This window comes from Bos grunniens, chromosome 2 (genome assembly GCF_055505025.1).
Source record: "Bos grunniens cultivar Pamir isolate PY7600 chromosome 2, Bosgru_T2T1.0, whole genome shotgun sequence".
Lineage (NCBI taxonomy): Eukaryota > Metazoa > Chordata > Mammalia > Artiodactyla > Bovidae > Bos > Bos grunniens.
Window position 1 is genome coordinate 49828750 of NC_141166.1, and position 14923 is coordinate 49843672.

Consider the following 14923-nt stretch of genomic DNA (forward strand, 5'->3'; position numbering starts at 1 on the left):
CACTTACTATGGGAGTAATAGTATTGTATGGATCAGGCAGATAATGGGAGATAGAAACAGAGCATGACAGAAAATGCAAAGAAAATAAACAAGGGCAGAGCCGGGTGACGGGAACACAGAGAGAGAGAAAGAAAATCAGAAAGGACGTGAAGATTTGTCTCTAAATGTTCAACACAGAAGTTTCTCAGGATGTGTGCAGTTTCTAAGCTGCAGATATTATATGTAGATGGTAACCTTGCCACCTCAGTGTCCAACCTGGTGGCCTGGCAGCCTGAAGATGTGCCCAACCTGGTTCTGGGCTGGAGACAAGCCCAGAAGTCTACTAGAAAGAAAGTTAAGTCACTCAGTCATGTCTGACTCTTTGAGACCCCATGGACTGTAGCCTGCCAGGTTCCTCCATCCATGGGATTTTCCAGGCAAGAATACTAGGGTGGGTTGCCATTTCCTTCTCCAGGGGATCTTCCCGACCCAGGGATCGAACCCAGGTCACCCTCACTGAAGGCAGACTCTTTACCATCTGAGCCACCAGGGAAGCCCATGGGGTTGTTGAAATGGGGCCATGGAAGAGTGATTACATCATTCAATGCTTCCAACTTATTCTGTTATTACTGTTGAAGGATAAATATGGAAATGAAAGAGAAACCACTGTAGATTTTGAAAAGAAAGTCTAGCAATATTTTGTGGTATGTTTAGTTTCCTGCATTTACCCTAACTTTAAGTGCAATTAATCATCTATAAATCTGATATAAAAATGGAGATAATGCTGAGACAAAGGTTTTTTAAATTAAATTCTTACTCAAAATATCTAAATTATTCTGCTACCAACTTCTTCTATTTAAATCTTTCTTTTAAAATATCCTGCCATTCATTAAAAATGATTTGAATTCATATTTATAAAGATTAGTGTTTCCCTCACCTTGATAAATTATATATTTTATTAATGTATATTGATTTTGATCTATCTCAATGCAATAGCTCAAGCATAACGCTATGTGAATGTCATTCTGACAATCACAGTCATCCTCACAATTGGCACCAAAACTGTGACTAAATAAATCAAGAAATAGTCTTAAAGGTGGTTATAATCAAATTGGCCATGCTGAAATCCAGTTCAGTAACAGGGAACAAATGTGGTCAGAGCTATCATTTTACATGCATATATATATTGAAGCTGAGGATGTTGCATTTTCTTCCTTTTCATTCATTCATTCACTGTATGTATTAATGGACTACCATGTAGCCAGTATTCTAGAAGATGCAGGTTTACTGTGGGAGCAAAGGTCATGGAGTAGTGGGGACTTTGCTCATGGGCTTACAGTCCAGATTTAGAGAGGCAATTGCAGAGTGTGGCCTAGGCATGGGAGTTCCAATTACAGGGAAGCAGAGGGCACTTTGAGAACACAGAGGCAGGACTCCTAGCTTAGGCTGAGGCTTAAGGAAGTCTTGTGGAAGAAATAACCTCTTTGCTGACACTGCAGGGGAAGAAGATTCAAACCAGGCAAAGGCAGGGAGAGTGGGAAGTGGAAGAGGGACAGTTGTGGCCAGAGGGACCAAGTCTGCAAAACAGAGGGAAGAGAAAGCAGAGCTGCCCAAGGCAAGCACAGGAGCTCATGACGGTTGGTAGAATGTGGAAGGAAGTGAGAGAAAGTGGAAGCCAGCAAGCATGAAGAGGTGGGCAAGCCATTCTGAGATTTCACTTTCTTCTGACAGTGATCCTCCAAAGCCTTTCTTTAAAATTACCTCTTAACAAAAGTTATTCATAATAAAATCTTCAAATGAAATTTAAATAATTTTAAAGTTTTTATGATACTTTAAGAAAAAAATTGCATATTTTATACAAAGCTTGCATCACATTTGGAATAAAAAAGCAATCCAAGGTTTCAGAAGGAATATTTATGCTTACTTGTGGCAGTTATTTACAGGCTCATTCAATTACTGATCAAGTGAACAAAACTTGAGTTTATAAGTTCAGTTCTGAAATTCCAGCTGACTGAATTTATCTTATGAAACATTTCCCAAGCACCACTCTCTCACTCCTCAACATGCAAATTATAAAATGTTTGGCATTCGATTTTTAATAAAAATCTAAAATATTTATAACAGTTGCTAATGATTAATGAAGATCTCTTCTAAAACCCATATGTTAATTATTCATATCATCCTCTATTTTTCTAATCTGTACCAGACTCTGTTCTATTTTCCCTTCATATAAAAAATAATTAATTTCCAAGTATTAAATATATGGTAAAAATAATAAATTCAGGATAGCTGTTTTCTCTATTGCCACCTGTTATATGTTGGTAGATATATGAATTTCAAATCATAAGGAAAAAATGAGTACTTCTGAACACTTTTGGAAATAAATCTTACAAGATATTGTTTATGTTTAAATAAGAATGGTAAAATTGAGTTTGTTGTAAGATGAGAATTAAAATTTTACAAGGACATAATATATAGTTCTTAAAAGTTAATGTCATTAAAATAGCTTTAGTACTAACAATTCCATATGGAATCAGATGAGGAAGCTAGTTAAAAAATGGCTTAGTAATCAGTATTAATGACAGTACACTGGGACAAACATTATAATGCTGACTTAGAATCATTCCAAATTTTATGAAAAATCAAATGATCAGTTGCTATACATCATCATAATTATTTATAAAGTATCCCTATTTGTTTAGTCATAATTTTCAAAAAAGACAGAGGAACCAGAGATCAAATTGCCAACATCAGTTGGATCATAGAAAAAGCAAGAAAATTCCAGAAAAACATCTACTTCTTCATTATTGATTATGCCAAAGCCTTTACTGTATATATCCCAACAAATTGTAGAAAATTCTTCAAGAGATGGGAATACCAGACCATCTTACCTGCCTCCTGAGAAATCTGTATGCAGGTCAAGAAGCAACAGTTAGAACCGGACATGGAACAACAGACTGGTTCCAAATAGGAAAAGGAGTATGTCAAGGCTGTATATTGTCACCCTGCTTATTTAACTTCTATGCAGAGTACATCATGTGAAATGCCAAGCTTGATGAAGCACAAGCTGGAATCAAGATTGCCGGGGGAAATATCAGTAACCTCAGACACTCAGGTGATACCACCCTTATGGTAGAGAGTGAAGATGAACTGAAGAGCCTCTTGATAAAAGTGAAAGAGGAGAGTGAAAAAGCTGACTCAACTAACTCAACATTCAAAAAACTAAGATCATGCCATCTGGTCTCATCACTTCATGGCAAATAGGTGGGAAAATAATGAAAACAGTGACAGACTTTATTTTCTTGGGCTCCAAAATCACTGCAGATGGTGACTGCAGCCATGAAATTAAAAGATGTTTGTTCCTTGGAAGAAAAGCTATGACAAACCTAGACAGCATATTAGAAAGCAGAGACATTACTTTGCCTACAAAGGTCCATCTAGTCAAAGCTATAGTTTTTCCAGTAGTCATGTATGGATATAAGAGTTGGACTATAAAGAAAGCTGAGTGCTGAAGAACTGATGTTTTTGAACTGTGGTGCTGGAGAAGACTCTTGAGAGTCCCTTGGACTGCAAGGAGATCCAACCAGTCCATCCTTAAGGAAATCAATCCTGAATATTCATTGGAAGGACTGATGCTGAAGTTGACACTCCAATACTTTGGCCACCTGATGTGAAGAACTGACTCTTTGGAAAAGACCTTGATGCTGGGAAAGATTGAAGGCAGGAGGAGAAGGGGATGATAGAAGATGAGATGGTTGGATGGCATCACCAACTCAATGGACATGAGTTTCAGCAAACTCCGGGCATTGGTGATGGATAAACAGGCCTGGTGTGCTGCCATCCATGGGGTCACAAAGAGTCAGACACGTCTGAATGACTGAACTGAATTTTCAAACCCAACTTTTTATATAGTACAAATAGAAAGTAAAGTTGTATATTTGCAAAAGGCAATTAAGATAATTTGAAGCTTCAAAAATCTGACTGTTGACAAAACATACACTACTAGCACTAAAAGATATTACTATCAATATTTAAGAAAAATGCCTTTTTTAATCATCTGAATCAACCTGGCTTATTTTATCATTTTCTAATTTTTTATTCCTAGAGGAAAATAGGGATAATAAAATCATTATGTTCCTTCTTATGTTACTCATTTAATCATTTAATATTCATAACCAGAGAGGCATTAGATGCAACTGATTTTCTACAGATGAGACCAGAACTTATTTGTAGTCACACTGCTGGAAAGAATTCAAACTAAGGTCCATTTTTTACTGTACACATAGCCCTCCTGCACAAGATATTGCTCAAGATATGGAACTAAGAAATTATATTTTAAGTCTTTTTCTGTTACCAGAGTAAACAATCTTCAGGTGAAAACAATATTTGGGTGATATCCTCACTCAGATAGTTTTATGTACCAAGAAATCAAAGTTTAAGAAATCAAAGCCTTAAGAGGAACTATTATGTCTATAAAATTTTTCTACGTCTCAAAGAAGATTAATACAAAATGTCTTAAATGGCCCTTTGTTATAGTGAGGCTTAGAAAATTCTAAAATAAATGAAGTGTATACAAATAGAAGTTACTTATTCTCTTATGTAAGGAAATCTGGAGATTAGCAGTCTAAGACTGGTAAGGCAGCTCCATCAAGGACCCAATCTCCTTTCTGTTCCATCATTCTAGTATACGGTTTCTATATTTCTATTTCTATATTTCTATTCTAGTATTCTAGTATACGGTTTATAGTATAACATCCTCTCATAGCCCAAGATGACTGCTGGAGCTGCAGTCATTACATCAGTGTTACAAGCCAGAATAAAAAGAAAAGATGAAGGGCCTAAGACTGGGTCCTCTCAGCTGAGACAGCTTCCTTTAATCAGCCTTCCCAGAAAACTCACAAACTACTTTCACGTATATCTTATTGGTCAGAGTCTTATCACATGGATACACCTGCTGCTGCTGCTGCTGCTGCTAAGTCGCTTCAGTCGTGTCCGACTCTGTGCGACCCCATAGACGGCAGCCCACCAGGCTCCACCATCCCTGGGATTCTCCAGGCAAGAACACTGGAGTGGGTTGCTGTTTCCTTCTCCAATGGATACACCTAAATGCAGGTAATTGGGAGATACAGACTTTCAGATGGCAATGTATCCAGCTAAAAGGCAGGACCCATTGCTAAGAAGCAAAGAAAGAATGGGCATTAGAGTAAGCACATATCCCAGTCTCTATTACAGCCTTTACATGCAAAGGCATTATAATGGGAATTAACAAACATGCAATGTTAAAGAAAGTTAATGACAGAAAGTTCAGAGACTGAACTGACTGAACTGAACATCTACCATGGGCAAGGTAATATTTTAGATGCAAGAGAAAAGATCACAAAGATAATTTAGAAACATTTTTTACCTCAGTTCAGTTTAGTTCAGTCGCTCAGTCGTGTCTGACTCTTTGCGACCCCATGAATCACAGCATGCCAGGCCTCCCTGTCCATCACCAACTCCCAGAGTTCACTCAAACTCATGTCCATTGAGTCGGTGATGCCATCCAGCCATCTCATCCTCTGTCGTCCTCTTCTCCTCCTGCCCCCAATCCCTCCCAGCGTCAGTCTTTTCCAATGAGTCAACTCTTTGCATGAGGTGGCCAAAGTATTGGAGTTTCAGCTTTAGCATCATTCCTTCCAAAGAACACCCAGGACTGATCTTTTTACCTCAAGGATCTAATAAATCTCAATCTAACATACAAAATCGAGATAGCAACTCAACACTTTTGAGGGTGTCATTTGGATTAATTCTTTTAACAAATCTTTATTAAGTATGTTTTTTGAAATAAAGCATGGGGTGAGTGCTATAGAGATCATAGAGAAAGCAAGACACTGGCCCCAGCTTCTAAAGGAATTTATGATGAAGAAGGGTGGAAAGTATACATGCAAATAAATAGTATTCTGAATATAGAATGAATATAATGAGAGAATGTACAAAATGTGCCCTAAAACCCAAGACTATATATAGCAAAATACACAAACACATTCATGTACCAGGAAAGAATGAGCTATTCTAAATGGCTGTGTAAAAAAAAGTTGTAATTCAAGCTTATTTGGCCTATCTTTTTTATAATTCTTAGGCCCATTTATGGAAGGTCTGAATAAGAAGACATTATCAATTTAACCTTAATTGTGTTTTTATTAACTAGATCAGTTTGATGACTAATTCATCTCTAAACTCGTATTTACAGGTACACATTTATAGGTACACCATGCCACCTTAAAAACAACTATTAAGTTGATTAAGACTAAATTCATTTCAGGATCCATTGCAGTGTTTCATGCTCGATATGCACTTGCAAAGAGAACCTGTGGTGTTATACTGTGAACAAAGATCAAGAGAAAGTTGGTGAACACCAAATATGTGCTTGTCCAGTGATGCTGCGACTTGTAAACACCAAACTGGAATTTTATGACTAGTGGCAGTTCAAGGAAAAGAGGCCTCATGATCTTTAGCTAATCAAGTCCTCTTTAATGTATAAGGGGATCATATATGAAATGAGATGTGAAAGGTTGGAGGCAATTATTTAAGGAACCTAAGAAGAAATTGCTAAATGTTTTCAAGATTATGCTTTATTAGGCTACAGAAAAGTGACTCATTTTTGCCTAAAAAACAGCACAAGTGAAGGAGAACATCTAACAATTTTCCAATATGTGAAAACAAGTTGAATGCTTAATCATCGATCATTCATAGGCAAGAGTAGGGCATTCCTGAACCACTGCCATTCAGCCTACAACCTCGTTTCTACCCCCACCTAGCATAGGTAACCTCACCCTTTCCATGAACTCTGAGAGTTTCTTCTCAGTCTTCATCATTCCTTCCATCTCCCTTCACCAGTTTATAGGGGATTATTATTCTATCATTTTCCTCTTGCTATTAAAACCTTTGTCTGGCTGCTTTTAGCTTTTCCCTGAGTTTTGACAATCAGATCTATGCTATTATTTTAAAATCTTAATATATAACCCCTTATCTTTTGAATTCCATTTCTTAATTTTTGATACTCTACATAACAATGTCCACAATCTGAATTGAATTCAGATTCAGTGGGCCAGAAACTGAATTCATCCTCTTAGCTTCCCACCTTCCCATCCTCCTGTGATCCCCAGATCCACTATGCCCTGTCCTTCCTATAACCCATTCTGGAAATATCAGGAAGATTTGCCAACACTTTGAGAACAAAACACCCTTTCAGTCTTCCTCTGCCACAACTCCAAAAACGCAGCCCTCCTGATTATCCAATTCAGGGCTTCTTGCCAACCTATCAGGGCTTCCCAGTTGGCACTAATGGTAGAGTCCGCCTGCCTATCACAGGAGATCTTTTTTGTTGTTATTTTCTCATCTCTAGCTTTTCATATGTCTGGTCTACCCTTCACACCCACATTTTGCATATACCTGAAAGCAGGGGCTTTGCTCATTCATTTCCCAGCTGATAGAACTTCCAAGGTTCTCAGGCATCTATAGGTCTAAGTTTTTAAATGTGAAATTCACAATGCCCTGGTCTTGAATTCCTATATTTTTGCATTCCTATATTTTAACTTCATGGTTAAAGTGGCATGAAGGAGTAATGGAAAATAACAGATGATGAGAGTACTGATCAACTGATCATGAAGAGCCTTGTATGTCAGTTCAGGTATAGCTTGGACCACTTTATTCTGTCATCAAGGAAGGCCATCAGTAGGGTTTATGCTTTTGGAGACAAGTCTGAAAGTGTTTTAGAAGCTAGATTTTCAGAGTATAAGGAAGCACTGGAAGGAAAGACTAGATGAGGGATGGCCAAATAAAGGAAAAGAAGTAATGAGTGCATCGTATTCAGTCTTCAGATCTTGACGAATATTTGGTGATGTTGATAAGGTAGAAAGTGAAGGACCATAAAAACTGTAAAGTGTCTAGCCTTGGTAAAAAGGATACTGGGGGCACGATCAGGAGAAAAGGAGAAAGAGGGTCAAGTTTATGGGGAGAACAAGTTTTCTTTGAAATGATTTCCTATGGCAAAATGAATTTCTAGGCTTAAATGGTATTCCTAGTGGCCTCAGAGATAACGTTAAACATTATTTCTTCCTACACTCACTATGGACAGCTCCCCTGTTCCCACTGACCCTCCCTCTTGCCCATGGTAGCATTTTTGTTGCAGGACAGCCACATCCAATCCCTCCTTCCTTTGAACTGCCCTCTCTGATTCTCAAATACTTAAATCAAACTAGATAAATGTATACCTATGGCTCACTCATGTTGAGGTTTGACAGTAAACAACAAAATTATGTAAAGCAACTATCCTTCAATTAAAATATAATTTTTTTTAAAAAAGGGAAAAAAACTAGATATTTCTAAAGGAGAGAGTGAATCCACTTCATTGACACAAGGAATACATTCTTTGGGTCCTAAGAAGCTTTACCATTTGATCCAACCCCACACCATCCCAAGAGCTGCTGAGTCAGGAAATAGGAGGAACAAGATTAATATCTGGGAGCTGATCTGGACTAACCAAGACTTCTTGTAGCTGAAAGCACAACATTTTAAAACATATATTAAAACCTCTTATGTGTGCATGCTAAGTTACTTCCATCACGTCTGACTCTTTGCAACCCTAGGGACTGCAGCCCACCAAGATCCTCTGTCCATGGGATTCTCCAGTCAACAATACTGGAGTGGTTGGTGCCCTCTTCCAGGGGATCTTCCAGACCCAGGGACTGAGCTTGCATCTCTTATGTCTTCTGCATTGGCAGGTGAGTTCTTTACCACTAATGCCACCTGAGAAGCCCATCAAAACCTTTCAGTTCAGTCAGTTCAGTTCAGTCACTGAGTCGTGTCTGACTCTGCAACACGCCAGGCCTCCCTGTCCATCACCAACTCCCGGAGTTCACTCAAACTCATGCCCATAGAGTCGGTGATGCCATCCAACCATCTCATCCTCTGTCGTCCCCTTCCCCTCCTGCCCCCAATCCCTCCCAGCATCAGAGTCTTCAAAACCTCTCACATGTTTCTAATTGTTGTGACTTTCTTACCAATAAACTGGATCCTCTATTCTGCATTATTAATAGTTTTTTTCCTTAAACTAGTTTGTATAGATCCAAAAAAATTGCTCTAATAGTTAAATTTTGTCAACTACTTAATCCTGCCAAAAGACTGTCAATAAATTACTATTAATAGAGATGATAACATAGCTCAAAGTGATGAAAATACTTAGTCTGGGGTATTACTTATTCTGCTCAATATGTTTACTTTTAAATCTTCTTGATTCTTGAACACCAGAGAAATGCTGAAATTCCTGGAGGTTTTGAATAGTTCATAACTAACATTAACATTTTATGAAACCCAATAAACATAATTTTGAAAAAGATTCTAAAAACTTAATGACTTGGGAAGGCATCAGCTTATTATGTAATTATCAGGCCAAAACTTTATCAGCCAATACCAACTCTATAAGACTGTTTCAAAGATTAACTCCTTTAGGAGAAACCAAGCTACAGACAGTCTTCAGGACAAGTTTTCCTGTTTTAATCAGACTTTCCAATTTATATGTTTTTGTGGCATAAAACAAGAGCTGAAGCACTAAAACGAAAGCAAAACCTGACTAAATATTAGTCTGATATGATAAAGATATTGTATTTCCAATTTTGTCATCACCCATTAAAAAAAGCAAGAATTTTATGAAGAATTCAGATGCTCCTGAAAAAGGATAACCTAAGTTTAGATATTCGGTGATGTTTCATAATTCAGCCCTCCAAAATTGCCTATTCTTTCTTTGTTTCATTCACTCCCTCACTCATTAGTATTTGCTCAGCCTCTATTACCACAGAGCACTGAGAGGAAATACAAAAATAAACAAAATAAAATTGTTAGCCTAAAGGTACATATTATCTTATTTCCTAGTAGCCTGCAATACCAAATTATCAGTCCCAACCAGAGTAATTTTTAACTAAGATCAAAGAAAACTTCAGGAAACTGAAGATAGGCCTGTATGAAAGTTTTAAAACAAACAAACAAAGCTCCAGAGGGAATGGACACAAAAGCCTGAAATATGATCAAAAAGACACTAAACAAAAACTTGCAAAACTACCAAGAAGTGCTTTATTCTAGTTGATCTTCCAGAAAGCAGCAAACAAGCAAAAAGATCAAATAATAAATGCAAAGATGAGAAGATAAATAAAACGACATTTATACTACTCTTTTGTAGTTTACGAAGTTTCCCTCACATGATTTCTTCTAATTTCATCTTCTTTAAGTACAGTGAGTTTGTATCTTTTCAGCAAAAAATAGCAATGTGAATATGTGTCTGCTTCTTTTTTTTTTGTAAGAAATTGATCATTACTTCTCTTGTAAGATCTTCTCTACATCTCCAAAGACAATGAAGATTCATCCATCTATGTCTAAGTTAAAATGACAAGGAATGTTTTCTTTGATTTATTAGTAAACAACTAAATAGCAACATTAAGCTTTTAGGAAAAGATTAACAACATTGCACTGCAGTACCTGTCATGTTAATTTAAGGAAAAACTGTTAAAAATGTTCATTCTTTGTAATGGAGCATTCAATAGTCTTTGCCTAATGGACAGGGAAGTGGTATAAAACACCTTTAGAACTAGGACAGTGTAATCAAGATGCAGCAATGCTTCAGTCTAAAAACTGTAGTCTAAAAACTAGCTTGTTTCAAAATCAGTTAAGTATTGAATGTAAGATAGTTTAGGTCACTTAGATGGCTTGCTTACTTAGTTTCATATAAAATTTTTCTTTATTCAAAAATATTGTCTATATTCTGTATGAAACAGAATTTACTTGATAAAACTAATGGTTACACACCTCATTATGCAACTTATTTTTTGTCTGAAGACAAAACAGTCAAGTGTGAGGATTTGGAACTTTTTTCTCTTGTAACTGTGAGAATAATTATTATTACTATCTTGCAAGTAGAGCAATAAATCACTAGTTAACAGAATCTTTTATTTCAGTTACACAGAAAATAAAGGAGAGTTAAGAGAAATCTAAAATTTAACAGTTTTTCACCAAAAGTCACAATAAATCTTCCAAGGAGTGAATGTTCTCTCTATCCACCCACTTAGACAGCAAGATTAAAAAAAAAAAAAAAATCCTGGGTAATATGTTCAAGCAAATGAACTTCTTCACTCTGGATATGAATTCGTATAAAAGTTTCTCTATCACAGAAACTAAATCTTTGAATCCTTATTTAGAGACCAGATTCATGTCTTTATGAAAACCTAGGTCAATGCAGTATTTCCATTGTACATTTTTTCTTTTCTCTGATTACAAAGCTGAACAACATGTGAAATCTGAATCTATGCATGTTTCCATTATACCCATTTATGTTACATAAACACTGTTGAATCAAAGATAATTGTACATATTTATTTGGTTAATTTGTTTGTTTTTATGAGCCTCTGCTACTAGTTCCCTGTATTTTACCAAATTGAGTTTATTTTCATAGATACAAACCAAAATTCTGTCATTTGGAAAGAAAGGAAAATATTCTAACTCATAACATACCAACATAGCCTAGGTTAAAAAAATATATTTTAAAATGTATTGGTGGTCTTTATCCTAAAAGGAATAGAAATATTCAGGAAATCAGTCAACATCTAAAAGGCAGCTTCAGGGAAGTAGAAGCTGAGTGCTACCCATTGCAGACTGCTGATTGCAACAGTAGCATAGAAAAGGTGTGTGTGTGTGTGTGTGTTAAATTAAGTTTGAAAAACTAATCTGATTATACTATAAAACAGAATAGAATCCTGGAAAGAATAAATCATCTTGAGAATGTCTACAGTGTATAAAATACATTTGTTGTCACTGTTACATTTGTTTAGTTGCTAAGTCGTGTCTAAGTCTTTTGTGACTCCATGGACTACAGCCTGCCAGTCTTCTCTTCATGGGATTTCCCAGGCAAGAATACTGGAGTGGGTTGCCAATTCCTTCTCCAGGGGATCTTCCTGGCAGAAGGATCAAACCCACCTCTCCTTACTGGCAGGCAAGTTCTTTACCACTGAACCACCAAGGAAGTCCATAAAAGGCCTCTCTGTCCATGGAATTCTCCAGGCAAAAATACTAGAATGGGTTGTCATTTCCTTCTCCAGATAAAAGATGTTTAGAACTAATGCATTATCGTATACATGTAGTCAAACTATGTGCAAGTAAGGTGGGTTGAAGAGAGTTAAACCTCAGGAGATGGATAGCGCAAACAACATGGCACAGTAGGATTATTATTATAATGCTTACTTATGTTTACTATTCACAGAAATGTGAGAAAGAAATAAAGCTTTACTAATATTTACATTCGGGTTGATACTAGTGCTTTTGTTTGGTCTCTCTTGGTGGGTAGTGTGGACCTTATGGTATTCACAATATTCAGAAGGGAAAATCGAAATGGATAACAGAGAAACACAATCCTTTAGTTAGCCATCACCATAATCCAGTGGATGGCAATGTATGTGGGCTGAGATTTAGAAAGTGAATTTAGAGATTTTATTATCAAATTTTACATAAACTAACCTTCTCAAAAATAACAACAGCATAAGAGATTATTGGAAAGAAACTGTGGACCAAAGGAAATAGCACAAAGTAAGCACAAGCAAACCACAGAAGAAAGACAAAGGCACCGTTTCTTTTCTCCCTCTGCTGAGCTTACCCACCACTCTTTGGGATAAAAGCAAGGATGAACAAGATCTGAGATGATGTAGGGTCAATTTTTTGCTGCCTTAGAAAGGGAAGGGAAGTCGCTCAGTCGTGTCCGACTCTTAGCGACCCCATGGACTGCAGCCTACCAGGCTCCTCCGTCCATGGGATTTTCCAGGCAAGAGTAGTGGAGTGGGGTGCCATTGCCTTCTCCAACACCTTAGAAAAGACGACTTGAAATATGGATTTATATTTACTACTGCTGATGATAAACTTCACTATAAGCTATAGTTTGCTTTGAGATGTTACCGAAGGTAAGTAGTACATTTATCATAGGATACACTAATATATTTCTTCTTAATCATTATTTTAAATATCATTTTCTTATGTTATTAAATTTATTATATTACATGTATAAAATATATTATTATTTAAAGTTAAGTAATACAAACACATGCATTTATCTAGGGGTCAGATATCGAGTACTCTAAATATTTCTCCAGAAGTGGATCTGTGACCAAAAAATACTTGGGGTCCACTAGAAGAGTAAATAAAACTGCTCATGGTTTATCTACTGAAACACATAGTAGAGAACTCTATGAATCTGTAGCCTTAAGAAAGCAAACCAAAAGACACTAGAGAGAAGAACGGTAGTGAATGCAATTGCTTTTGTTGCTGCCACCTGAACTTCATTAAACTTGTCTGTTACTCTATTTGAAGTTCAGGTAGAGGAGCCTGGTGGGTTACAATCCATGCGGTCACAAAGAGTCAGACATGACTGTGCAACCAAGCATGTGACTCTGTTTGGACTAGAGCGATTATTTTCATGTCTAAGATGCTTATACTCTAGTTGTGTACTAAAGAAGGAAGGGAAGGGGAAGAAAGAACAAAAGAAGGACAACAAGATCGAAAGACAGACAGACAAAAACAAAAAAAGCAAGAATGTGCCACTCCAAGAGACAGCTGAATGTTTCTGCATGCACCATCCCTCTGTGAAACTGCAAGATGCCTCCAGAGCATTGGGCAGCCTGACGGTCTTGCACCCTCTTCCCACCCTCCACTCCATGACCCTTCCTCACCTCTCACATCCACAGGAAAATTTCCCTCACGCCACAGGAATGAGCTGAATGTCACAAGTTTACATTGAAAAAAGTTAGGAAAAAAGTAGAAAATAGTGAGAAATTTATAATAAGGGTTAATTAGGTCTTTGCTATGCTAAGTCACTTCAGTCGTGTCCGACTCTGTGCAACCCCAGAGACAGCAGCACACCAGGCTCCCCCGTCCCTGGGATTCTCCAGGAAAGAACACTGGAGTGGGTTGCCATTTCCTTCTCCAATACATGAAAGTGAAAAGAGAAAGTGAAGTCGCTCAGTCGTGTCCGGCTCCTAGCAACCCCATGGACTGCAGCCCACCAGGCTCCTCCATCCATGGGATTTTCCAGGAAAGTGTACTGGAGTGGGGTGCCATTGCCTTCTCCGAATTAGGTCTTTAAGTGGTATAAATCTTAGTGTATATTCTTTTTCCAAAACATAGAGTAAAGCTGCAACACAAACACTGCAAAGAATGATTCACAGGGAGAACTCTCTGATAGCAATCAGATAAAGAGCAGGAATTGGAAATGCTACAGATACCTGCAAACAATCCAAATGAGTTATAAAGAAATTGAGAATATTGATTGAATACATAAAGGGCAATAATACTACCCATAATATTGGCATCAAGCATTAATTCAAAGAATTATCAAAGCTTCAGATCATCAAAAACATCCCATAGACTCTAACTTTTTATCTTTATTTCTGTTCACTTTGCTTCCACAAGATCAGGCGTTGATGACCACTAATTTCCAATATTGCAATAATTCTTTATGTGGTCACCTCACCCTTGATTTCTCCACTTCCATCTATGTTATATCTGTTGCCACAATAACCTTCCTAAAGTGTTTTTATTTTGTGACTTTGCTCAAAATTATTCAATGACTACTTATTGCCTATTAAATTCTTTAATCTGGAGTTTAAACAACATAGTCCTAACCTATTTTTCCACGTCTGTTGCACATTATTTCCCCATCACTTTGACCACTGTGGTCTTTCATTCCCTTGGTTTAACTCAAATGAATAGTCCTGCCCCTCCCAGATGGCTCCAAGTTCTCTGCCCCTTGATTCATTCCAGCTCTTTGTCTTTATCGAAGTCCATGCTAACAGCCTCCACAAAGTTAAAGCTCCAAACGAGAACTTGATCTTCTTTAACCACTAAATTTCTGGCCAACAGAGTGCTACCAGGCACA